Source organism: Littorina saxatilis, linkage group LG4 (genome assembly GCF_037325665.1).
Source record: "Littorina saxatilis isolate snail1 linkage group LG4, US_GU_Lsax_2.0, whole genome shotgun sequence".
In the NCBI taxonomy this organism is placed as follows: Eukaryota; Metazoa; Mollusca; class Gastropoda; order Littorinimorpha; family Littorinidae; genus Littorina; species Littorina saxatilis.
In genome coordinates, this window is record NC_090248.1 from 44,037,385 (window position 1) to 44,064,875 (window position 27,491).

Here is a 27,491-nt window from a genome sequence, read left to right on the forward strand (position 1 = left end):
TAATTTTAATAGAATTGTCCAAACAGTGTCGCTAATATTGTGCTAAAAGATGAATTCTAGAACAATGTTCACAGACAGACACCACTTGGCAAAAAAATTTTCAGTGCTGGGAGATGAAAAAAAAAACTACCTCGCTACGCGCGGGCTTCGCCCGCGCTCCGCTTGGATTATTATCAAAATTAAATTTTTGAAATCAATTTAAAAACACTTTCATCTTATTCCTTGTCGGTTCCTGATTCCAAAAACATATAGATATGATATGTTTGGATTAAAAACACGCTCAGAAAGTTAAAACAAAGAGAGGTACAGAAAAGCGTGCTATCCTTCTTAGCGCAACTACTACCCCGCTCTTCTTGTCAATTTCACTGCCTATGCCGTGAGCGGTGGACTACGAGTATACGGTCTTGCTGCGTTGCATTGCGTTCAGTTTCATTCTGTGAGTTCGACAGCTACTTGACTAAATATTGTATTTTCGCCTTACGCGACTTGTTTTGTTTTGTTTTGTGTTTGGTCAGTTTGGGATCAGAAATCCCCAACAACAACAACCCAAAACAAGTCGCGTAAGGCGAAAATACAATATTTAGTCAAGTAGCTGTCGAACTCACAGAATGAAACTGAACGCAATGCCATTTTACTCGTAGCATCGTCAGGCCACCGCTCATGGCAAAGGCAGTGAAATTGACAAGAAGAGCGGGGTAGTAGTTGCGCTAAGAAGGATAGCACGCTTTTCTGTACCTCTCTTTGTTTTAACTTTCTGAGCGTGTTTTTAATCCAAACATATCATATCTATATGTTTTTGGAATCAGGAACCGACAAGGAATAAGATGAAAGTGGTTTTAAATTGATTTGGACAATTTAATTTTGATAATAATTTTTATATATTTAATTTTCAGAGCTTGTTTTTAATCCGAATATAACATATTTATGTGTTTTTGGAATCAGCAAATGATGGAGAATAAGATAAACGTAAATTTGGATCGTTTTATAAATTTTAATTTTTTTTTACAATTTTCCGATTTTAATGACCAAAGTCATTAATTAATTTTTAAGCCACCAAGCTGAAATGCAATACCGAACCCCGGGCTTCGTCGAAGATTACTTGACCAAAATTTGAACCAATTTGGTTGAAAAATGAGGGCGTGACAGTGCCGCCTCAACTTTCACGAAAAGCCGGATATGACGTCAGCAAAGACATTTATCAAAAAAATGAAAAAAACGTTCGGGGATTTCATACCCAGGAACTCTCATGTCAAATTTCATAAAGATCGGTCCAGTAGTTTAGTCTGAATCGCTCTACACACACACACACACACACACACGCACGCACATACACCACGACCCTCGTTTCGATTCCCCCTCGATGTTAAAATATTTAGTCAAAATTTGACTAAATATAAAAACACACACAAATATTTTTATTTTTTGGCTGGGGGGGGGGGGGGGGGGGGTTCGGAAACCCCAGAAACCCTCCCCTCGTCCGCCCCTGAGTTTACTGGGTCAGTCAAAGGAATTCGCGTGGCTTGCTCGATTGTTCTTATGATACTAAGCAAATGTCTGTCGATAACCAAAAAGAAGAACAGTAATTCTTCTTCAACGGTTGAGTCACTCATGGGCCTGCTGATGTTATGAACTGGCAAGTTCGGCGCAGGTCTTCCACAGTTCCCCAGTTTTGCATCTGGAGTTGTGCTTTCTGGCTAAGTCCGATCAGCAATTCGAGGACTGGCTATTGAATTTTTCCACAGGAATTATCTACTTTTAAAAGAAATCAATTTTAATTTAAGATTTAAAAAACAAAACAATTGTAAAGCTTTGCCATAACATAACCGGCTGTTCTTCATTTGAAAATGAACGCTGAAAAAAAAGTCTGGTAAACAGCGCGAAGAATCAGTTCTAGCTCTCGCATATCGACTGAATTGAGTGCTTTTGTTCCTCGACTCAAACATCTTTCACTTATTTCAAATATTGACCAGTACAACTCATAAGTTCAACCTAAATAGAAAGTTTTCCTAAGCTTGATTCCATTCTGCGCACGCACAATGAGCCAGCTGAGCCAGACAAATAAACGAAAAATACAAACATGGAGTGATTGGTTTCGTTTTTTGCCTTATTAATAATTTAAGAGGCAATCTCCGTACATAACCTTCGTCAATGAGCAGGCCCCAAACATGAATTATTTCCTGCGTGGAGTTTCTCTCTCTCTCTCTGGTTCTCTCTCTCTGGTTCTCTCTCTCTCTCTCTCTCTCTCTCTCTCTCGCTCTCTCTCTCGCTCTCTCTCTCTCTCTCTCTCTCTCTCTCTCTCTCTCTCTCTCTCCAAGAACAGTTTCGCGCATAGCTAGTTCTTTCCCTTTGTTAGTGATGGTTGTTTTTGTTCTATCACGGTTCAAACGACAAAAACAACAACGATCGTTCAGTTAGGGCAACGGATCAATTATTGATTCGTGGACGTGTGTGTGTATCTGTCTGTGTGTGTGTGTGTGTGTGTGTGTGTGTGTGTGTGTGCGTGTGCGTGCGTGTGTGTGTGTGTGTGTGTGTGTGTGTGTGTGTGTGTGTGCGTGTATGTGTATCTGTGTGTATGCATGTATGTGTGTGTGTGTGTATGCATGTGTGTGCGTGCGTGCGTGCGTGTGTGTGCGTGTGTGTCCATCCGTCCGTACGTACACACTAACCTCAAACACTGATCATGCCGTTATTTCAGGAAATGTAAGAGACCTAATTCTTTGAAGGCTGCCATATTCGTAGCGTTCATTAATTAATTCATATTGTTTACATGTGCCAATAATGTTATAAAACTGTACCTAAGGGGATATAATAACGATTGGCTGTAGCTTTCGAACACAGAAAAACATATTTCAGTATTGCAAAGTGGTGTTGATAGTGTCGAATGTAAACAGAACAGTCTCAAACGCCATCTTTGGTTTACGAAACGTCACGAAGTGACGTCAACGGTCTAAAAATAGCCCAAGTCCTGGAGAACTGTTGCTAAACAATGCAATAAAGAATTAATTATTTCTCGTAATTGGTAAGGACTTCAAACCTAAAACTTTGCAGGAAGCTTAATTTATACATCCCCGCAACGATGGGAAAAGCCCTGGAAGTAATTAAACTAATTAAATAGGACTATGTCAGCCTTTAAAGCTAAACTGAATTTGATGCACCAGCCGTCGCCTCATATCGTGTCTAGAGCTTACTCTACTTCAGCCGGAACACTAGTGAATCTTTTATGACAATCCGACCGTTGTGGCCACGTGAAACTCGATCTATCCGCTGAAAAATAAAACACTCACGTGACAGCTGTCTGAAAAATGGGTCACTCAGTCAAGTGTGTTTTCGTGTTTATTGTGCGGAGAAATGTTTAGTCAACAATCAGTGCACGTAGTATTCGTTGTCCTGGAAGAATGGTTTGTTTGTTTGTTTGTTTGCTTAACGCCCAGCCGACCATGAAGGGCCATGCGGTGCTGCTCTGACATATAACGTGCGCCACACACAAGACAAAAGTCGCCGCACAGGCTTCATGTCTCACCCAGTCACATTATTCTGACACCGGACCAACCAGTCCTAGCACTAACCCCATAATGCCAGACGCCAGGCGGAGCAGCCACTAGATTGCCAATTTTAAAGTCTTAGGAATGACCCGGCCGGGGTTCGAACCCACGACCTCCCGATCACGGGGCGGACGCCTTACCACTAGGCCAACCCCAACCGTGCCGGTTGGAAGAATGGTTAGTTGTTGGTTTTTGTGTCCTTTCAACCAGAGAGAGTCTTTGATTCGGCCGCACTGTCACACCCTAATTTTTCGATCAAATTGATTGACATTTGAGCCAAGAAATCTTCGACGAAGCCCGGACTATGGGATTGCATTGGACCGATTCAAGTTTGTTTCCATTCTCAGTGTTCATGGTGGTCTCCGTGTTTGAAACTACTTTTATTTACGAAGACGGTTTTAACACAGCTCATGTTTGTTCACACTTGTTATTTCAAATCTTGTTTACATATCTTGATCTCCTTTAAAAGTGCTAAAAAAACCACTTGTCCGGGGGCACGTCCCGGACCCTGGAAGAGATAAGAAGATTATCAAAACGTGTATGTCAGAAGTAGTTCATTGGACTCATGTCTTACCCCTATGCTTCCTAATGTCAATACAAACTCGTGATATGTCACATTGAAGAAGAAAAAAACACACACAAACGAGTTGCTCAGACGGTTCTCGTTGTTTATCCTGTCAATTGATGGAAACCACAGCTTGCATGTCTAAACAATTGAATTGCACCGTCCCACAGTGACAGTAGACAGTTAAGAAAAATATATACTGCTAGTCAGTGTTGTCGATGTTGCCATAAACGTATGTAATTTTACTATGCTTTGACATAAGGGGGCTTTACAGCGATGAAACTAAATTCATATATAAATACATAGAAACGCAAAACAACAACAAAGTTGGCACACACATAACACAAACAGTACATAGAAAATCCGTGTAAGCCTATTTAAACTTCAATACAGCTGATACTACTGCGCTGGTGATGACTCACAATCATACTTTGAAAAAAAAAGAAGAGTTGAAATGTTTATGCAATCTGTGTTGATTTTGCTTCAGAATGCAAAACAGGTCACGCTCTAGGCAGTTGAAGCTGCACGAAAACCAGCACTGACAGCATGTGACTTTCGCTTCCTGCTGTAGTCGCGATGGTGTCAAAAATGCATTTGTGTGTGCGTACGTGCGCGCGCGCGTGTGTGTTTGTTTAGTTTGTGTCGCCCTGCAGTCCGGACTGACGACTAACAGCGAACGACAAGAAGAAGAACATTATATAGGGTGTGTGCATGGTACTGCAAACCATGTACGGTAAAGAACACTGTTTTATAAGTCTACCACCAGCTGTGACAGAGCCGACACGGAGAGAAAAAACCCGATTGTGCGTGCAAGCTGTCTCACAAGTTTGGAGAAAAAAACATCAACATCTTTCTTTTAAGTGTGTGTGTGTGTGTGTGTGTGTGTGTGTGCCACGGTGTGTGTGTGTGTGCCATGGTGTGTGTGCGTGTGTGCCACGGTGTGTGTGTGAGTGTGTGTGGTCACTTGTGTGTGTGTGTGTGTGTGTGTGTGTGTGTGTGTGTGTGTGTGTGTGTGTGTGTTGTGTGTGTGTATGTGTCTGTGTTGTGTGTGTGTGTGTATGTAATTGTCTCAGTAAAAGATATTTGTTTGCATAGGGTCTGCGCGGATTAAAAACAAACACACAAAACATGCACTGAAATCGAACAGTATCATGGGACTTCTGCACGCTGTGATAGCCGACACGAAAAACGTAATAACTGTGCACGCTGCCCCAGAACTTGGACACAGGAAAACGGGTAATTAGAATGCAGTTCGCAATTACCGTTAGTCAGTCTGAAAAGAACATGGTACCATAAGAATGCAGAGTTCAAACAACAAAGAGATAAAGTGAATTCCTTAAAATGAAAACGTAAACAATATTATTTTCAAAATCTTCTTACATCTAAACAAGATTCAAAATCTTTTTGGAAAGCAATTAACCAGTTCACAAACACAGAAATTGCAACTAAAGTTACTGACAATTCTGGAGATACACTCAATAAACATTTCTCAAAAATCTCCGATAAAACGATCGAGTGTGTGTGTGTGTGTTTGTGTGCGCACATTTGCACACACATACATTCTCTCTCTCCAATAAAGTGATCGTGTGTGTGTGTGTGTGTGTGTTTATGTGCGCACATATGCACACACATACATTCTCTCTCTCTCTCTCTCTCTCTCTCTCTCTCTCTCTCTCTCTCTCTCTCTCTCTCAGTCTCTCTCTCTCTCACACACACACACACACACACACACACACACACACACACACCGTCAAACGCATCCCTTCTTTGATAAGTCTTACCTTCAAGGTGTTCAGAGGGGGAAGAAAGCCCAAGCAACCTTTCAATAATGAATGATGAAAGCGAATCAAAGAGAAAACACACACTTCAAATCGAACTTTCATTTCAAAACAGTTTTTTGTAGCACATTGAGCTGGAATCTGGTACGATGTATTAGAAGCAACCACAGTAATGCCTAGAAAACAAATGTACCACATACGCACGTACTCTGTTGCTAATAACACACGTGCCAGTTGTTATGACCGGCTGTTCTTCTGGGTCACTTTTTCTCCTATCCCCCGATCAGCATTGATTGACTTACATCAAAGCACAGGCACATGAACAGTTTCATTGCCTGTGACATGATTTCTCTGCCCACTTACGGGCAGATTATACCTGCGCAGAGTCAGCGGCACAGACGGACGACGCACTGCAGATTATTGATGCTGCAATAGGGATTATGACAAGTACTTGGCCTGTTTTCCTTTCACGCAACTTGTAGCGGGCTGGACTGAATAATATGCAGTGCGTCGCACGGTCTGTGCCGCTAACTCTGCGCAGGTATAATCTGCCCCTTAGATTCCCACTGCTGCAGGACAGTGATGAACGCGTCAGTAACTCATGTAGCCCTAGAGTTTGCCTTAATTGCCATTATTCAATCTTCTTAACTATTGTGAATCTTTTAGGGTACGTGAAGCTATAATCGAACCGGTTATTCCCGCAGGTTGACTTTCTTTCTTTCTATCTTTTTAACATAGAGGGGGGAATCGAGACGAGGGTCGTGGTGTATGTGTGTGTGTGTGTCTGTCTGTGTGTGTGTGTGTGTAGAGCGATTCAGACTAAACTACTGGACCGATCTTTATGAAATTTGACATGAGAGTTCCTGGGTATGATATCCTCAGACGTTTTTTTCATTTTTTGATAAATGTCTTTGATGACGTCATATCCGGCTTTTCGTGAAAGTTGAGGCGGCACTGTCACGCTCTCATTTTTCAACCAAATTGGTTGAAATTTTGGTCAAGTAATCTCCGACGAAGCCCGGACTTCGGTATTGCATTTCAGCTTGGTGGCTTAAAAATTAATTAATGACTTTGGTCATTAAAAATCTGAAAATTGTAAAAAAAAATTTTTTTTATAAAACGATCCAACTTTACATTCATCTTATTCTCCATCATTTTCTGATTCCAAAAACATATAAATATGTTATATTTGGATTAAAAACAAGCTCTGAAAATTAAAAATATAAAAATTATGATCAAAATTAAATTGTCGAAATCAATTTAAAAACACTTTCATCTTATTCCTTGTCGGTTCCTGATTCCAAAAACATATAGATATGATATGTTTGGATTGAAAACACGCTCAGAAAGTTAAAACGAAGAGAGGTACAGAAAAGCGTGCTATCCTTCTCAGCGCAACTACTACCCCGCTCTTCTTGTCAATTTCACTGCCTTTGCCATGAGCGGTGGACTGACGATGCTACGAGTATACGGTCTTGCTGCGTTGCATTGCGTTCAGTTTCATTCTGTGAGTTAGACAGCTACTTGACTAAATGTTGTATTTTCGCCTTACGCGACTTGTTACATTTAGTCTAGTTTTGACTAAATGTTTTAACATATAGGGGGGAATCGAGACGAGGGTCGTGGTGTATGTGTGTCTGTCTGTCTGTCTGTGTGTGTGTGTAGAGCGATTCAGACTAAACTACTGGACCGATCTTTATGAAATTTGACATGAGAGTTCCTGGGTATGATATCCTCATACGTTTTTTTCATTTTTTTTGATAAATGTCTTTGATAACGTCATATCCGGCTTTTTGTAAAAGTTGAGGCGGCACTGTCACACCCTCATTTTTCAATCAAATTGCTTGAGATTTTGGCAAAGCAATCTTCGACGAAGGCCGGGGTTTGGTATTGCATTTCAGCTTGGTGGCTTAAAAACTAATGAGTGAGTTTGGTCATTAAAAATCGGAAACTTGTAATTAAAATTATTTTTTTATTAAACGATCCAAAAACAATTTCATCTTATTCTTCGTCATTTGCTGATTCAAAAAAGCATATAAATATGTTATATTTGGATTAAAAACAAGCTCTGAAAATTAAAAATATAAAAATTATGATCAAAATTAAATTGTCGAAATCAATTTAAAAACACTTTCATCTTATTCCTTGTCGGTTCCTGATTCCAAAAACATATAGATATGATATGTTTGGATTGAAAACACGCTCAGAAAGTTAAAACGAAGAGAGGTACAGAAAAGCGTGCTATCCTTCTCAGCGCAACTACTACCCCGCTCTTCTTGTCAATTTCACTGCCTTTGCCATGAGCGGTGGACTGACGATGCTACGAGTATACGGTCTTGCTGCGTTGCATTGCGTTCAGTTTCATTCTGTGAGTTAGACAGCTACTTGACTAAATGTTGTATTTTCGCCTTACGCGACTTGTTACATTTAGTCTAGTTTTGACTAAATGTTTTAACATATAGGGGGGAATCGAGACGAGGGTCGTGGTGTATGTGTGTCTGTCTGTCTGTCTGTGTGTGTGTGTAGAGCGATTCAGACTAAACTACTGGACCGATCTTTATGAAATTTGACATGAGAGTTCCTGGGTATGATATCCTCATACGTTTTTTTCATTTTTTTGATAAATGTCTTTGATAACGTAATATCCGGCTTTTTGTAAAAGTTGAGGCGGCACTGTCACACCCTCATTTTTCAATCAAATTGCTTGAGATTTTGGCAAAGCAATCTTCGACGAAGGCCGGGGTTTGGTATTGCATTTCAGCTTGGTGGCTTAAAAACTAATGAGTGAGTTTGGTCATTAAAAATCGGAAACTTGTAATTAAAATTATTTTTTTATTAAACGATCCAAAAACAATTTCATCTTATTCTTCGTCATTTGCTGATTCAAAAAAGCATATAAATATGTTATATTTGGATTAAAAACAAGCTCTGAAAATTAAAAATATAAAAATTATGATCAAAATTAAATTTCCGAAATCGATTTAAAAACAATTCCGTCTTATTCCTTGTCGGTTCCTGATTCCAAAAACATATAGATATGATATGTTTGGATTAAAAACACGCTCAGAAAGTTAAAACGAAGAGAGGTACAGAAAAGCGTGCTATGCAGCACAGCGAAACCACTACAGCGCTGAACAGGCTCGTCAGTTTCACTCCGTTTTGCACAAGCGGCAGACTTCGGTCATTGTGAAAAAATGCAGTGCGTTCAGTTTCATTCTGTGAGTTCGACTGAGCTTGACTAAATGTTGTATTTTCGCCTTACGCGACTTGTTAAGATTCGTGTTACACAGAAAAATTGAGCGACTTCCTTGCTGCGTGGAATGACGAAGCTGTTTTGTCTAGAGGTAAACACAATGCAGTGCGTTCAGTTTTATTCTGTGGGTTCGACAGATTGACTAAATGTTTTAATTTCGCCTCACGCGACTTGTTTCTTTCTGAATTCACCTATGTTTTTATCTATTTAGGCGTTCACTTATTAAGTCATATTGGTAGATGTTAGTTAATTGGCAGAACGTTTAATACCGCTCCTGCTGTGATTTCTACACCAGGTCCTTCTGTATGCTTTAAGTTTATTTCCTTATGATGTCGTAACCATGAATACATTACTCAAGCTCAAATCAATATCTTTAGTTCAATTAATCAAATACGTTCTTTGTTCCATAACAAGAAAAAATTGTGACTTCACGCGCCTGCGTATATGGCCTTTACACGGAGCCTTTAACATTACTGCAGAGGAGGGAAACACTAAATCACACGGCCGAACACAATGCGAGAAATCGGGATAAAAACAACAAAGCCTTTAACAAAGGCAAACGCAATACGAACCGACAGAGGGAAGTTCGAATTACGAAATTAATAGTTCGACTATTGATTGAAATGATGTTTTATGTGCATGCACGCGTCTGCTATTACTTTGTAGGAAATACTTTATCATTTGTCCGTATGTGTGTTGTGACCTCTCTGATTGGATTCGCCTGTTTGCGTGTGTGTCCCCATGTCTGGTTCGTACTTTTTGTTTCGTAACCGCCGGCCTGACTGCCTTCCACCACCCTCCTCTCACTCGATCTGTCTGTCTGTCCGTCTCTCTATCTCTCTCTCTCTGTCTCTCTTCCCTCCCGCCCCTCCCGCGAAGACCAAAGAAAGAAGCAAATGTGGAACTCCAGTGACAAAGAAACAAACAACCAAATAAAAAAAGTTTAAACACACACACACACACACACACACACACTTATACACACACTCACACACACACACACTTACACACACACTTACACACACACACACACACACACACTGTGACACACACTGTCACACACACACACACACTGTGACACACACATACACACTGTGACACACACACACACACACTGACGGCACACATACTCGTGACACTGTGACACACACACACACAACACACTGTGACACACACACACACTGTGACACACACACACACTGTGACACACACACACACACTGTGACACACACACACACTGTGACACACACACACACACACTGTAACACACACACACACACACTGTGACACACTGACACACACAAACTGTGACACACACACACACACTGTGACACACACACACACACACTGTGACACACACACTGTAACACACACACACACTGTGACACACACATACACACTGTGACACACACACACTGTGACACACACATACACACTGTGACACACACACACACTGTGACACACACACACACACACAGCGGTCACGGTCGTGTATTGGACGAAGTCAACTTCACAAAGTCTACACCACGAAGCTCGCTGCACGAAGCTTTGGCACTGAATTTTCCGTGAAAAGACTTCGCGAAGTCAACTGTGGGCTAAATTTAGGACAGCCCTTAACGATGCAATAAGAAACCTGTCTAGCGTTCTTTTTATTCAGCAGCCGTATATTCATTCACGAGCTTACTTTTACCCCCCGCGGGTTAGGGGGAAGAATTTACCCGATGCTCCCCAGCATGTCGTAAGAGGCGACTAACGGATTCTGTTTCTCCTTTTACCCTAGTTTAGTGTTTCTTGTATAGAATATAGTCAATTTTTGTAAAGATTTTAGTCAAGCAGTATGTAAGAAATGTGAAGTCCTTTGTACTGGAAATGACTTGCATTCTCCTGGTAAGGTCATATATTGTACTACGTTGCAAGCCCCTGGAGCAAATTTTTGATTAGTGCTTTTGTGAACAAGAAACAATTAACAAGTGGCTCTATCCCATCCCCCCCTTTCCCCGTCGCGATATAACCTTGAACGGTTGAAAACGACGTTAAACACCAAATAAAGATAAAGAGCTTACTTTCATCAACGTCCATTGACTTTTCATGAACCAGTCACCCCTTGCATTCATGAGAACAACAAAAACGTCCGTCCCTTTCACCCTCACTATAAAAGAATCTAGCTAGTATACTTTATTACAGTAGATCTTTATACTGCGCTCTCGTCAAGGTCATCCTGGGTTCATTGACCTCAAGGTCAAGCCATGACTGAGTCTTAAATGGGGGTAAACACCGTCTTAACAGGTAGTATTGAATTGGGGGGAGGGGGGTCGTTAATGGGGGGTTCCACTGTATCTGCTTTGCTTTGCCTCTTGGTAAAGTCTACTGTTTTCTGCACTATTGAGAAACTTCCACCCAAACAGCGAGGCAGACTTCAGAGAAAATAAAAATAAACATCCCCTTTTGAGTTCCCCGCGAGGAAATTGCTGTAGAAAACACACAAACACACATACACACACAGATAATGACGATGAGGCCTACCTCCACAAAATCGGCCCAGTTGCCTTCGGCAGTCATACCAACACGTCAGATTTGATGTAAGATTTTCCATCACCGGCCAAACAGTGACCAGGGCTGAGGTCAACTCTACCATAGGTCGAACAGGTCAAAAGTCCGCATCGTTGTGCGAAAACACACATCTTACATCCTGATCTAAATTTGACCAAGCGAGAGAGAGAGAGAGAGAGAGAGAGAGGGAGACAGACAGGCAGACAGGCAGACACACAGACAGACATACGGGCGGACAGACAGTCAGGCAGATAGAGATACAGACCGAAACATGAACACACAGTATGTGTCCCAAGTGCACATAACCCAAATGTACACACAGTAGGCTACTAATTGGTCAAAAACATTGTTGTACTCACTTTCTGAGTAAGTAAAACTTACACAAGGTCCGTTAACTGGACCAAGAGTGGTTGCACGACATAGCACAGCCGATTAGGATTAGTTTTAGCCTAATCAGATTATCCTTCCTTGAAGTCACTGCAGTCAGTGCCTGTTGGAAACTTAATCAAAAAGCCAGTTTACGCTTACCTGTCTAAAACGACCACTCAAATGAATGACCAGAAGTGGTCGAAATAGAAATGTGATCACTATGAAATAGTGAATTACATAGTGAAGAAAATCTTGTATACGTTGCTAGGGGTGGTCGGTATGGGCAGGTGGTCGTTTTCGAAAGGAGATCGTAAAGGCAGGTTCGACTGTAGCGGTAGATACACAATTATATGCAAAGTACTGTTGCAGTGTCCATATAATTTAGCTTCACTAAAACCTCAGTTCACACGTAGATATAACAAAGAAGCACTGCAAGATTAACTTATAAATGTGCTCTTAGAGACTCTTAAAAGAATAAAGTGGTGATCGTCTCTTGTAAATTCATAACCAATCAAGACAACAACAATAACAACAATGACAACGAACACTACAACAACGGCAAAGAAACTAAAAAAATGAAGTATTACATACCTAAAGTATTTTTTTTTAAATCTCCCTTCACTCAACAACGTTCCAAGGTCTTTGTCCACATAATTGTCCAAAGAATTCAAACCGCAGACCCAAAGAATCCACCTTCACTGAACAATCACCACTCCAAAGTCTTTGTTGGCATTCTTTTCAAAGTTGTTAACACTACAGGACCAAAGAAAGACGCAGGGCCGGACTAGGCTAAGAGGAGGGGGGGGGGGGTTGCTAGAGGTGGTCCAGGGGGATATCCTGGCGGCAGGGGCGGATCAGTTCATTTTATGGGGGGGGAGGGGGGGTTCGAAAAGTATATTGTGAAGATATGGGTGTCAGTGAAGGCGCGAAGCGCCGAGCCGACGGTGCGAAGCGCCTAGCTTGCTAGGGGGGTCCGGGGGCATGCCCCCCCGGACAATTTTGAAAAAAAGGATGCAAAATGGTGCAATCTGGTGCATTCTGAGGATGATCATTACCAGTTTCAGGCAGCAGATTTTGTCACTGATTATAACCCCCAAAATTGAAACTCAATGTAAAATAAAGAAATGCATACCTCATTCAATATTTTTATATTTTTATATTTTATAAGGTGGGTCCGGAAACCCTAGAAACCCCCCCCCCCCCTCGTCCGCCCCTGGGCGGGGTCAAGGGGCAGAGCCCCTTGTGGGGGTGAGGGGGCGAAGCCCCCTGAAGCTGATGGGTAGGTCATATTCTGAGATAAGAAAATGGTCGCTCCTTGCATGAAACGGCATAAAATAAGCAATAATAAAAAATGTTTTAAATAAGTAAGGTACATGTTCAGGCTAGGGGGGGGGGTTGCGCAACCCCCATAACTCCCCCGGTAGTCCGGCCCTGCAGGGCCGGACAAGGCGAAGAGGAGGGGGGGAGTTGCCAGTGGTGGTCCAGGGGGATGTTCCCCCTGGTGGGGTCAAGGGACAGAGCCCCTTGTGGGGGTCAGGGGGCGAAGCCCCCTGAAGCTGATGGGTAGGTCATATTCTGAGATAGGAAAATGGTCGCTCCTTGCATGAAACAGCATAAAATAAACAATAATAAAAAATGTTTTAAATAAGTGAGGTACATGTTTAGGGGGGGGGGGGGGTTGCGCAACCCCCATAACCCCCCCGGTAGTCCGGCCCTGAGGCAACAACTTATTTTATTTACAGGTATTGTATCTGTATACAGTGAACTTAGCTGTGTTCAAATTTAGTTATGATCTGTCGAGCGAATTTTTTTTAATAACGTTTTTACTACTAAATGAGTGATAGTTTTATGTGTACGCCCTCGAGAAACCTCGATCATTTTCTGAAAATGCACGTTGATAAGTGCCGTATTATGATAAAGTGATACTCTTCATTCATTTATCTACACAAAGTAATGTTTCATTTATCATTTGTAGAGCTAAATATGTCAGTTAGGATCACGTTAAGAATCGCAGTGTTTTTCGCAAAATCGTACTTGACAACCCCCAGTAAAAAAAATATAAAAAAAAGGTTAATAAGGCAACCACCTTTTTTCTTTGCACAGATGTGTCCATATTGCTTAGAGGAACCTGTGCACAAAATGTGTAATGTATCTGTCGAGCGATTTGAACACACAGGTAACCCCTTAAGGTTAGTTTCAGCTGAACAAGCAAACACGTCAGCAAAAGTTACTTCACATCCTACAACGCCAATCAGTCGAGCACGCACTTACACTTGACTTTGACACTTAAAGCCAAGGCTTTTTTTATTTAGCTTTGTAGAATATATAATTTAACACATCCTGTCACAACTCAAACCACACTCACCTGTCATATGTCAGTGACTATGCTTTAAATAAATTCATGATTACGCATCCAACAGTGCTATGAAGTCACGACTTATTACACTGCCCATACTGGTTAATTGTTTCACGATTTAACGGCTCGTGAAACTTAGCAGGCATACACGAATTTTTGTGTTTATATATTGTTAAAAAACAGAGAAGATATCGTTCATGAATCTATATAAAATGTTCACTTTTCTTTTAGTGTGTGACGCCACTTTCACGGGGTTATTTTGGGAGAAAGACGATAACGCGCTGAGACCTTGACCCAGTAAAACTCAAACCATTTTTTTCAGGGACGGTTTTAATTTCGACCGAATTCGTATCAAATTCGCGAGTGAAATAATACTATTATATAAACATTGACGCACAAAGGTTTACAACGAGACCGATGAACACAACCGAACTGATATAATGTGTTCCAAAGCGAGAATCTCTTCTTTCAGACTGTCTTTTCCGGAGAATATTTTACCAGGCTGAATCAGTTTTGACCGACTTTGTATCAAATTTGCGAGTGAAATGTTATACCCTGGCGCACACAACTAAGAGAACTTTTAGAGAGTAACTCACCTCAAATCACACAAGATCCTTCCATGCTGTCAAGAAACACAACCGAACGTACATGTAGGCTATAAGATATCAGCTCCAAAGCCAGAGGCTCGTTTACCACAAGAGTAAAATCGACAAATCGATCGTGAAATTGACCGAAGATCGCTTAACTGACAGCTATCAATTGACAGTTTTAATGTGTGTAATTAACAGACTGACACGCCACAGGTAATCATGGACTGAGCACAGACCCGCACAGATTGATCTACTTTATACACGCTCATACATAAACAGCGAATGTGCATTTCCCTCCATACGGTATGACTGGACCTAGTTGTGTACTCAGGCAAGTCCAGGCGAGTGCGGATATGTGACTTGGGCAATATAATATTAGGCACTGTGCGCCAAAGCGTGTCAACTCTAAGAAACCTGATACATGTAGCAGTAAACTAACGTCTGTATTCGCTTTGTTGAGCTTCTTCTTACTCGCTGCCTTTTGAACTTCACTGAAAGACGATGAGAACGCAGTTGGAGTGTGTTGTGCTGCGGTTGCGAATGATCACAGTCGTGTTTAGCAATTGGCGTGTTACTGACTGACAAATCTCATTTGGGGATCTTTTGCTGTGGTCTTATTGGGGAGGGGTTAGGAGGAACGTGAGAGGTATTTTGTCCGGGGTGACGTTTTCATCTTTCGCCGTGTTGATATTTCGCTTCTCGGCCTCGTTGATCTAGTATAAACTCTACACTGAACAAAAAAACACCCTTCGATAGTACTGATGAGCGACCTTGTGCACCTTACATTCATGGGGCCAAATTTGTCCAACCAATTTGTTTTATTTAACTTAGAAATTTGATTCATCCTAAAATGTTTCCCTTCTTACTCAAGGGACGTAACCACTCAGTACACGTTTTCGAAGAATTCGATTTTGGGGGTGAAATCTATTAAATTTTACCACCAATTTTCTTCACATGCAAGAAACTGACATGCTTTTCGTCCATAAATAATTTCACTTCTTAATTTTACCAGGAAACAACATTTCAGTCTTGAGGATATGTCGAGGGGGAAATATGTACACAGGCGAAAGAGGAAATCGTGACACCGGGTCTGAATCACTTACATAACACACCCTTAACAGCTTTCAAGCAACCGACCCGGCGGTCGTTCAACCAATGCGAGTTTTTCCAAAATGGTTCCAGAAACCCGGCGGGAAGAGCTTCGGACGGAAATATTGTTCCTCTGTCACCAGATCATTGCCTCTGGAACAGAACTGACCCTAATGTACATCCCCTCACACACAGGGATCAGAGGCAATGATATGGCTGACAGAGCAGCAAAAGAGTCTGTCACAGATCAAGCAGAATTTCATGACCTCAAATTAACAAAGACGGAAGCAAAACACAAAATGGCCAAAGTTGCCTGGCGTCACTGGGAAACAGAATTAAAAACAGAAGGCGATGCCCATGGTTGGCTTATTCTGCCCCGACAAACAAAACAAAACAGGCCTACACTCCCCACCCCTCTCCTTAAAATACTTCGCAGAATTCGCACGGATGGTTGCGCTCACAAGTTCTTTCCCCGTCTCTGTGAATGTGGAAATCTAATATCTTTTTTACACCTCTTTGACCGCTGCCAATTACTCCAACAAGATTTCCGCAACCTACACACCCTTGTCAACGAACACAAACTGAAACCCCATGAGTTTTTAGATAAACATTGCACGCTTCAATGGAAGCCAGCATACACCCTGTGTCTCTCAATACATAAGGCTGAAATAGGACATCTGTTTTGAAAACTTCATCCCCTCTCCCCCTTCCCACCCCTCAACCCTCTCTCCCACCGACCCCCCCCCCCCCCCCTCCAACGCCCAACAACCAAAGCGCCTACAACACCTATCATATAGCTCTATTCAAACAAGGCTAAATCACATACACCGCCCTCCTACCTGAACTTAATTTTCCCATTCTGATATATTATTTTAGCAAGTTATATTTAATATTCTTATTTGGCTAATAATTTGTTTTTTATGTTTCTAGTTACGTATTTATTTACTTATTCAGCCAGTTCTTTATTACAATATTTTGGCATTATCCAAAAGTCTGAAAAATATTTTACATAAATAAAAAGCAAACAAGCCTACAAAACCGCTCCACTCCAACTATATTTCGCGTACACTATGGCAACAACCCCAACAAAATCTTTACTTCCATCCCCATTTTGAAATATCGCAACAACAGACTTCCAGATCTATTAGTATAACACGATCATATGTGTTTGCAGATCTATTAGTATAACACGATCATATGTGTTTGCATGTCTGTCCAGTGTCCTGTCTCCCCATAAAGCATATCAACTCTACCTGTCCCAAGATAGGCCAATTGGTTCTAATTATCATCATGCGAGTTTTGACTGCTGAGGAGATTAACGGTTACAAGGCTATTGATTTTACCGGGAGGAAAAACACGCGTAATTAACCACGTAGGCTTACCACGCGTTTGCAGCATATCAGCCGCGGGTACATGTACTGTAATGCGAGTAAAGGATCACTTATTTGATTATCCAAGACACGTCCTCCTCCTGCCCTATCCCCCCCCCCCCCCCCCCCCCAGTCTCTCCATCCCCACCCCCGGTCTCTCCTCCATGCTGCCAACTCGACTCACATTTTGAGTTTAGTTCTGATTCAAGTCTGCCGGTGTCACGATTTCATCTTTCGCCTGTGTACATATTTCCCCCCCGACATATACTCAAGACTGAAATGCTGTTTCCTGGTAAAATTAAGAAGTGAAATTATTTAGGGACGAAAAGCATGTCAGTTTCTTGCATGTGAAGAAAATTGGTGGTAAAATTTAATAGATTTCACCCCCAAAATCGAATTCTTCGAAAACGTGTACTGAGTGGTTACGTCCCTTGGGTAAGAAGGAAAACATTTTAGGATGAATCAAATTTCTAAGTTAAATAAAACAAATTGGTAGGAAAAATTTGGCCCCATGAATGTAAGGTACACAAGGTCGCTCATCAGTACTATCGAAGGGTGTTTTTTTTGTTCAGTGTAGAGTTTATACTAGATCAACGAGGCCGAGAATCAAAATATCAACACGGCGAAAGATGAAAACGTCACACCGGCTCGGCCCGTGTCTGAAATTCCAGAAAGGAAGAAAGACAGACAGACACGACTCAAACGAAAGAAAGCAAAGGAAAAAGAGTGATGAAGGCAAACAAACTAAGAGGAAGAAAATTAAGAAAAGAGCACACAACACAAAAATAGAAGATGAAAAAACACGAGAGAAAAAACCACCAAGCAAAGTGCACATCTATAAAGTGAATATAATAAACAGCACAATCCTATCCCAACATATAAAACTCGCATTCATCCCACATCTACACTGAAAAGTCATTCACGTACCCTATCAATTCTCTTCAGTCGGCGCTTTAACCTTTCCTACCAAGAGTAGAAAGAGGAATAGTTCTTCTAGCAGCTGAACCGGGCGCAAGTGTCAAGACCATTCCACACACAGGTGCCAGCGGTCTGGGAGCTATGTCTTTTGGCACAAACCTCGTACGTGAAGATGTAAAAAGTAGAGGCTAAGAATGAAGCCTTTCCACTGACGGTGCAAGATGTTTCACGGATGGAGACTTTTTTTTTATTATTTATTTTTTTATTTATTTTTTTAAAGCAGACTGACTGGATTACAATTAAACCGAGGTTGATGAAAAAATAACACTCGGCTAGGAATAATCCGGGACAAAAAAAAGATACATGTAGCGTAAAGAGAGAGAAGAGGATTAAGGGGAGGGGGTGGGGGCTCGGGGTTGCGGGTGTGGGGTGTGTAAGATGTTTGTACATAAAATCCTTTCACGAGGAAGGGAGGAACTGCGAAATATCAGCCATTCGATCTGATGTAAGAAAGAATCAGCTTTACATACAAAGTCTGTAAGATGCGATTATCAGTTTGAAATCATAAAATCAGATCACAGGCTGAATGAATATCTCAGTCAACGAACAGCATGAAGTCACACAATATCCTACACCAGCTCTAAGCCAGTATCCATAAAAAGAAAATCTGCCTGAGGGTGATAAAATCATTTCAAGTCAAGTCCAAATTCTCTTGCATCTAGCCTTTCAACACATACAGTCTTCTGCGCGTATTCAAGTTGTCTGACTAAAAACAAAAGAAGGACAGATAAAAAAAAAATTAAAAAAAATTGTTTAAAAACCCAAACACGCAACCAAATGTCAAGACTGAAACGAGAACGATGGGTTACTTTTAATCGGTATAGCCCAAAACAAAGGATTCACTAGTTTCCTTGGAGACAAAACGAAACTTAACATACACACAAACAAACAAACAAGTCTCTTTTCGACATCTGAATGAAAATTTCAAGTGAGATCAAAGTGACAACAGCAAAGTTCGTTTATAACAATTTAAGAAAATGCACACTTACCGATCTTGAGAAGTTTGGGGTTTGTTTTCCCACAGCTCCTGTGTTTTTCCCTGGCGACTGACCCAAGTCACAAGCAGATAGTTATGACGTCAGACTCCAAACACCATGAACGTGAAAGGAGGTCCACGTGAAAAACACAGTCGCAAAGCACATGTATTATATATCCCTCGCTGAGTCAGTAGCTTCTTCTCCGGGGAAAAAACTCATTAATTTCCAATCCGACGATTAGAAAAAAGCATAGGGCCACGTTTTTGTACGCACCTTTTTCATAAGTCTCGGGGTCCTGCATTATCTATCTGTCAAATAACCCTAAAATGTTCATCGATTTGCTGACAGAATTGCAACCGAACACCAAAACAGCAAGGGGAGTAACACAGAGCCCGAGCAGACGACACATACCATACGGTACAGATTGGAAGAAAAAAGTTAATGATAGGCAGGCTGACCCTTGACACGCACAAGCGAGCAGATAAACAAACTGACGAACAAAAAGTGATGCGAGCAGCATGCCTCACCGCCGCCCCAGCGCTTACCTTTTCTTTCACAGGCAGGTAGGCAAGCAGTGGGACAGATGAGTTCAGTTTTAGAGCTGTGTTGTGAAAAGTTTGCAAGCTTGATCGTTTATTTACTTCCGTGATGTTTCAATCACATTGTTCGTTATCTTTCTGGAGTCGCGTGTCCTAAGGTCAACGCATGTGAGAGCAGTAGCCGGTCTTTTAGCGCTAAACAAAAAAGTCTCTTCTTTTTGTGTGAAAATTCTGGATGCTCGATCCTTAACTTCCATGATGGTTTTTTTCCAGACGTGTACTAGGTCAACACACACACACCAGCCAAACGAGAGACATGAAAAAAAATGTTCGTTCTGAAAATATCTCATAACAGAGGTAGCATTTCACTGCTTGTGTGGCAAGAGACCAGGTCAGATGGCAAAATATGTTTGTTTTTATAAATCAGTGTTTGCCAATGCTTGACCGTTCCTACATCGCCCTTTGCGTTCTCTCTCTCTCTCTCTCTCTCTCTCTCTCTCTCTCTCTCTCTCTCTCTCTCTCTCTCTCTGTTACACGACACTTGAGATTGCCACAAGTTCTCAAACGTCGTATAGTTGTGTTCTTTTATTCTACGTCGCCCGTCTTCGCAGCAACAGAAAACAACTCGTCAAATTGAGTTCGAGGATTTATTCAGCATTCAATACATACAACTGCACATCGTAGCAGAACTCAAATAGAAGCTTTTTTAACATTCAAATCGCGCTGGCATATATAGTAAATACTCAATCTCGAGAATATTCCAGACCGAACACGATACAACTACATTATACGAGCCGTGCATGGACTAAACTAGCGACATTCTCTCTGACGTACATCAAAAGCGCCGACACACTAATCCGAACGAACGCCACGAACTCACGACTAAAACAGCATGGTAAACAACTTGTTTTGACAGGACTAGAAAGTTCACCTGCATTCTCGTCCAAACATAAATATTGTGTTTACAAAATATAATATCGGTACTTTCCCACAAATAGGAATTTCGCAGAAATGTATTTTAAACTACTAGGGATTAACGTCGCCTGTATTTAGGCCCTTAGCTCCCACGGCTGTCGCTACGCTGAGTGAATCAGCAAGTTCACGTGCGCGTGTCGCTGTGAACACAGGCCTGAGCCCACTGCGTCAGTTCGCTGCCAAACTCACGCGAGTGCGCACACAAAAAATTTTCGCTGCTGTCAAGAAACAAGCCTTTTGCCAAGATGGGAGAGGAATTCAACTTCGAAGAGTGGTGTAATTCGAACAGTCTAACAAAAAAGACTTTGCAGGCGTTGCAAAAGGAAGACATTGTGTCTGAACATCTCCTCTCCACGCTGACAGAAGAAGACATGGCCACGCTGGGTGTCACGCTTGGTCAACGCAAGGCTCTCCGCACGGCGATTGGAACTTTTCAAAAAGACACGCGTCAAGCCGGCATCGATGACCTTCAGCAAGTTCTTACAGCCGGCGAGGGGGGTGCATCCAGCTCCATCCCCCAGATTACGATGGCAGACATCAGAAACGGAACGGCACTGACGGACGCCGGTAAGCGTTTTGACGAACTTTTTTTACGCGACCCACAGCAAAATCAACCACAAACAGTGTCCACCCCGCACGCCGATCGTTTTGCCTGTTTCGACCCCCGTCTGACACTCACAATCAAAGCGCATAGGAAGAAAACTGCTCACATCACTGACTTTCTCACTGAGAAAACAAAGAAGAGAAGACAATCGCAGAAGAAAGAACTGATAGTTGACACAGAGCAGCGACTGGTTGTCCGCACGGACGATCAGCACCCCTACTCCGGCATTCGTATGGAGGAGTGGGTGGCAGCGAACTGTAGACTAATGAACAACCTTTTGCAGACGGGGGCCTTGCCGCGCCAAGACGTCGAATTCTACCTGGCCCACACCGTCAACGTCATGGAGTATGCCGAACGTTACAGCTGGGAGTCGGTCCTTGACTTCGACTACCAGTATCGTGAGCTGCAGGCAGAGCACAGCTTCCCGTGGGGCACGTACCCGCCCTACATGGAGGCGAAGATGGAGCCCAGAGCACAACGCAGCACCCCAACAGTTTCGCAGCGGCAGGCCGTACCCGAGTGCAAACAGTTTAAGGCACGCGGTTCGTGTTCCTTTGGCAAGGCCTGCAAATATCGCCACAACCAACTCTCCAACGCACCCAGCGACCAGTCACCCCAAACCAACCCCCCAACGATGCGGTCCACGGCTACAGCTTCCGGCGGGCAATTCGGGTCTGAAAAAAACGCTCCCCCGCGCCACTGAGCCAGCCAGTGCGTGAAGCGGGCCTCGTGTACGAAGCCTGGCACCGTCTGCTGCCCGCGGACTACCCCAAAAGAGACTACATCCTGGAAGGCGTCAAAGAAGGCTTCAGCATCGTCGACGTTGACGACATCACCGACAGCGTGTACCAGAAAAACTACAAGTCAGCGACAGAGGGCGCCACCCGTCATAAGGTGGAGAAGCAGATTAAGGTGGAGCTTGAGCACGGACATTATAAGCAGTGTGACAGCAAACCCACCATCGTGTCGGCTCTCGGCGCTATCCCCAAGAAAGACGGTGATAAAGTGCGCATCATCCACGACTGCAGTCGCCCCGTCGGCAGCGCCTTAAATGACTTCGCACACAGCTCGCCGTTCCAGTTCCAGAAGCTTCAAGATGCCGTAGATCTCATCACACCAGGCTGCTATCTCGCTAAACTCGACCTGGCCAGCGCATACAGGTCAGTGCGCATTCACCCCTCGAACTATCCGGCTACAGGCGTAGCCTGGAACTTCGAGGGATCGCCAACAGAGACGTTTATGGTAGACACTCGTCTGCCCTTCGGCGCGCGGCGATCCCCCGAGGTATTCCACGAACTTTCGCAAGCCATCCGCCACATGATGCATGCTCAAGGCCACAAGGGTGTGGTCGCCTACATGGACGATTTCCTGCTGACTGCTGAGACCTCCGAGCTATGTCAAGCCGCGCTGAACACCCTCATGCGTTTAGTGAGGCAGCTTGGCTTCGCCATCAACTACTCCAAGGTGGAGGGCCCTACCCAGCGTCTAACCTTCCTGGGCATCACGCTGGACACCGTCGCTATGACCATGGAGCTGCCCGACGCCAAGGTGAAGGACCTCACGCAAGATCTGCAGGGCGTCTTCTCCAGCACCAAGGTCTCCAAACGCCAGCTCCAGAGCCTAGCTGGGAAGCTAAACTGGGCTTCTCAGTGCATCTACGGGGGCCGCTTTCACCTTCGGCGGCTCCTCGATCGCATCGCTACGCTGCGCTGCCCGTGGCATCGCTCCAGAGTCACCAAAGAGATGCGCCTCGACATCGACTGGTGGCTTAGGTTCTTGCGAACCTTCAACGGTACCATGCCACTAGTCGACTGCCGACCAGCCACACCCATCAGCATCGACGCTTGCACGGAGGCGGCGGGGGCGTTCAACCAGGGCGATTGGGTCTACACGCACTGGCAGACCCACTGGCCTCGCGCCGCCTCTTTGCACATCAGCTACAAGGAGGTGCTCGCCCTCGAACCGGCGGTCACTCGCTGGTCTCACCTGTGGGCGGGCAAGAAGGTGTTCGTCCACTCCGACAACCAGGCGGCGGTGGCCATCATCAACAAGGGCTCGTGCAGAGACAGCTTCGTCATGCAGTCCTTGCGCAGGGTCTTCTGGGCGTCGGCCACTTACAACTTCCGGCTGAAGGCGGTATACTACCCCGGCGCCAGGAACGTCGTTGCAGACGCAGTCTCCCGCCTTCACGAGTCGGGAGGTCACGAACGCTTACGTAAATTGCTCGTGTCTGGTAACTGAAACTGCTAGTCACCCCCCGTTTTGACAGTCATGTTTTACCTTGTTTTATTTTATTTGTAGATTATTAATTGATGTCTAGGGACTGTCTGTATGGATTACCAAACACTTGAGAAGACAAGACTGTGTTCTACCCAGACGCTGTGCGCATCACCATTAGTTGGTCCAAGGTTATTCAGTTCAAAAATCGCACTTTGACTCTGGACTTTCAGGAGGATGCCCTCTGCTCTGCTCTGCCCGGTCGCTGCGATTTTCCAAGCTTTCAGGCCCCCCCCCCCCCCCCCCCACGCCCCGCCCGACGGCCCCGCCTTCGTGGCCTCGTCCGGCAACCCCCCCTTCTCCCCCCTGACCCCCTCGTCCTTCGTGTCAAAAGTTAAGCAGTGCCTGCAGCAGGCAGGTGTTGATCCCAAGCAGTACGCCGGGCACAGTTTCCGCAGAGGGGGTGCTTCCTGGGCTTATCAAGTCGGTCTTCCGATAGAGACAATTCGCCAGATTGGAGACTGGCGCTCATACGCTTGCCTAGCTTACATTGCCATCCCTGGTGATCGGATTGCTTCCGCAATCGCACAGAGGCAGTGCGCTGTCAAAACGTAAAAGGGACATTTTAATCTGTGACAGCGCACTAAAGGGACTTTAAAGGTAGAGTGAGTGAAGTGGATTTGGACAATTGGGCCAAGACAGGATTATCCATCCTGCTGTTGTGGAGTATACTATGTTTTGATATTTATGCGCCACTGTGGGATGTTTATTATGCGCGCAGCAAATCCTCAGTGAAAATATGTACATGTCTTTTAATCTCATTTCAAGCGCGACATTTTGCATTATTTTATTATGGTTTTTATTGAAGCATGAATAAAGCTTCCAGTCACCCCCTCATCTTTGAGTGGTCTCCTTTTTGTTTAATAGGAATTTCGCAGAAATGTATTTTAAACTACTAGGGATTAACGTCGCCTGTATTTAGGCCCTTAGCTCCCACGGCTGTCGCTACGCTGAGTGAATCAGCAAGTTCACGTGCGCGTGTCGCTGTGAACACAGGCCTGAGCCCACTGCGTCAGTTCGCTGCCAAACTCACGCGAGTGCGCACACAAAAATGTTTCCCCTCCCTCCCACCCTTTTGAGCTTAGTGTGACTGGAATGCCTTATCCTTTTTTTTTTTAATAATTATGAAGAATTAACTGCCTCTGCATGTATTTTTTTTTATATGCTTGTTTGTTGTATGGTGTTGGTTATGCTTATGTTACAAGAAAGAAATAATTATGTGCGTGTGTCTGAGTATTAATTCGTTGTGTGTGGTTGTTGTTTTTCCTTTGTTTTTTTAGCGCGTATGTTTGTGTGGGCCAAGACAGGATTATCCATCCTGCTGTTGTGGAGTATACTATGTTTTGATATTTATGCGCCACTGTGGGATGTTTATTATGCGCGCAGCAAATCCTCAGTGAAAATATGTACATGTCTTTTAATCTCATTTCAAGCGCGACATTTTGCATTATTTTATTATGGTTTTTATTGAAGCATGAATAAAGCTTCCAGTCACCCCCTCATCTTTGAGTGGTCTCCTTTTTGTTTAAGTACAAATAAGTCAACTACATGCAACACACAAAACTGAACCAAAGCTCAGCAACGGTAGCGTTTCCTAACATTACCCCCAACACCAGAAGAAATTTACCTAATTTCTTTCAATCATTGAAACGCTACCTGTACACATATTATGTATACATAACAGATTGAAATCCAGGTATGTACATTAGTCTGTTGGAGAATGAACACAGTTTTACTCACATACTCGGCTGAGAAAATCTGCTCCAACATTGTCTGAACCTTTGATCGATTCCACTCGCATATCAAAGTTCTGCAAGTACATCACCCACCTCATGATACGATTATTCACAAACTTCGCAGAGTTCAGGTAGGTGAGGGGTTTGTGATCAGTCTGAAGCACGAATTTCACCCCTTGGAGGTAGAGTTCAAATTTCTTGATTCCCCACACAATGGCTAAACACTCTTTCTCCATGGTCGAGTAGTTCTTCTCGGCTCCTGACAGCTTCTTGCTGGCATAGCTGACCGGAAACGGTTTACCTCCATGCTCTTGCATCAGCATGGCGCCGATCCCTTCGTCCGATGCGTCTGTACGCAAGATGAACTCTTTGGCAGTATCAGGAAGGCGTAGCACCGGGTCTCGTGACATCAGGTCGCGCACGGTCTGGTATGCCTTCTCCTGAGCTGGTCCCCAGAGTATTCGGTTGGGGCATCCTTTTCGGGTCATGTCCGACAAAGGCGCCGTTATGGCGGCGAAGTTTGGAATGAACTCTCTGTAGTACCCAGCCAATCCAAGGAAGGATCGCACCTGCTTCTTGGTTTCAGGACGTGGCGCATTGAGGATCTTGGTGACGTTTTCCAACAAAAGCCCCTTTTGACCTTCCTTCAGTGAATGACCTATGAAGTCAACGTTGTCGGTCCCCAAAATGCACTTGCTGGGTCAGATTAGCTTTTGTCAGGCGGGAAAACAATTCCCTCAAAGTCTCCAGATGCTCCTCAAAGGTCTCCGTGTGGACTAGCAGATCATCCCAGTAGTACATAACATTCTTCATTCCTTTGAGCATTTTTCGCATTCCCCTCTTCAGGGTAGCACCACTGTTCACCATGCCAAAAGGCATCCGCAGGCACTCATACGTTCCGTCTGGAGTTGCAAAGGCGGTTTTTGGTATGTCCTCTTCGCGCACAGGAATCTGCCAATATCCCTTGCTGAGATCGATCTTTGAGAAGATCTTACTGCCAGTCAACCGTCGGAACAGATCAGCCGCCGTCGGCATTGGTTCAGGGTCAAACACGGTGATCTTATTCACTTTCCTGAAGTCAATGCATACCCTGTTTGTACCGTCTTTCTTCTTGACAACAACAACGGGAGATGAGTAAGGGGATGATGACTCACGGATGACCCCCATCTTCAACATGCTATCGATGTCCTTCTTCAAGGATTCCCGAGCCTGAAACGGGATAGGGTATGGTTTTGAGCGAACAGGAACGTCAGATGTGAGGTGGACTTCATGTTCGACCAAGGACGTAGAGCCTGGAACATCAGAGAACCTATGGGTGAAGTCGCCCATAAAATCATGCAGCTCCTTCTGCTGATCTTCTGTCAGGTCAGGTCCTAACTTGACGTCATCCACTCCCTCTTTCTTGTGGAGGTCTCCCAACTCCAGTAGTTCCTCGCCGTCGAACTCGTCTAGTTCGGCTGGTTCTTCCACACTTGCTGCGACCTGTACTGCTTCCGGAGGTCTCTCCACATACAGTTTCAGGAGGTTAGCGTGGTAGATCTTGGACTTCTTGCCGACATTCACCTTGTAGTCGTTGATCCCTACCACGGCCTCAACCTCGTATGGGCCTTTCCACTGCATCAGTAGTTTGTTGTGATCAGTGGGAAGCAGTATCAGCACTTTGTTACCTGGTGTAAACTTCCTGTTTACGGCTTTGCGGTCGTAGTAGTGCTTTCCGCTATCCTGAGACTTTCTCAAGTTTTCTCTCGCAATCTCGAGAGTCTCCTCCAGTTTCTCTTGCAACTCGAACACGTACTGGTAACTGTTCTTCACTTCAGGTGTGTCCACATCTTTCGTCCACAATTCCTTTAGTATTTGCATCGGGCCTCTCACGGTCCGCCCGTACATCAGCTCGAACGGGGAGAATCCAGTGGACTCTTGTGGCACCTCCCTGTATGCAAATA

At 43.8% G+C, this 27,491-nt stretch overlaps 1 protein-coding gene across 3 annotated transcripts in view; it reads right to left on the reverse strand.

Annotated features, from left to right (window-relative positions):
* Positions 1–20,439, reverse strand: part of LOC138964847 (transmembrane protein 121B-like) — a 62,796-nt gene extending 42,357 nt beyond the window's left edge. The window contains exon 1 of one of the 3 annotated variants that reach the window (XM_070336900.1): positions 19,430–20,439. The gene's annotated coding sequence lies outside the window, so the exon portion shown is untranslated. Of the gene's footprint in view, positions 1–5,888; positions 6,337–15,009; positions 15,338–19,429 lie in introns of those variants that run through there. The other 2 variants (XM_070336898.1, XM_070336899.1) reach the window with 2 other exon arrangements.
* Positions 20,440–27,491: the final 7,052 nt, after the last annotated feature.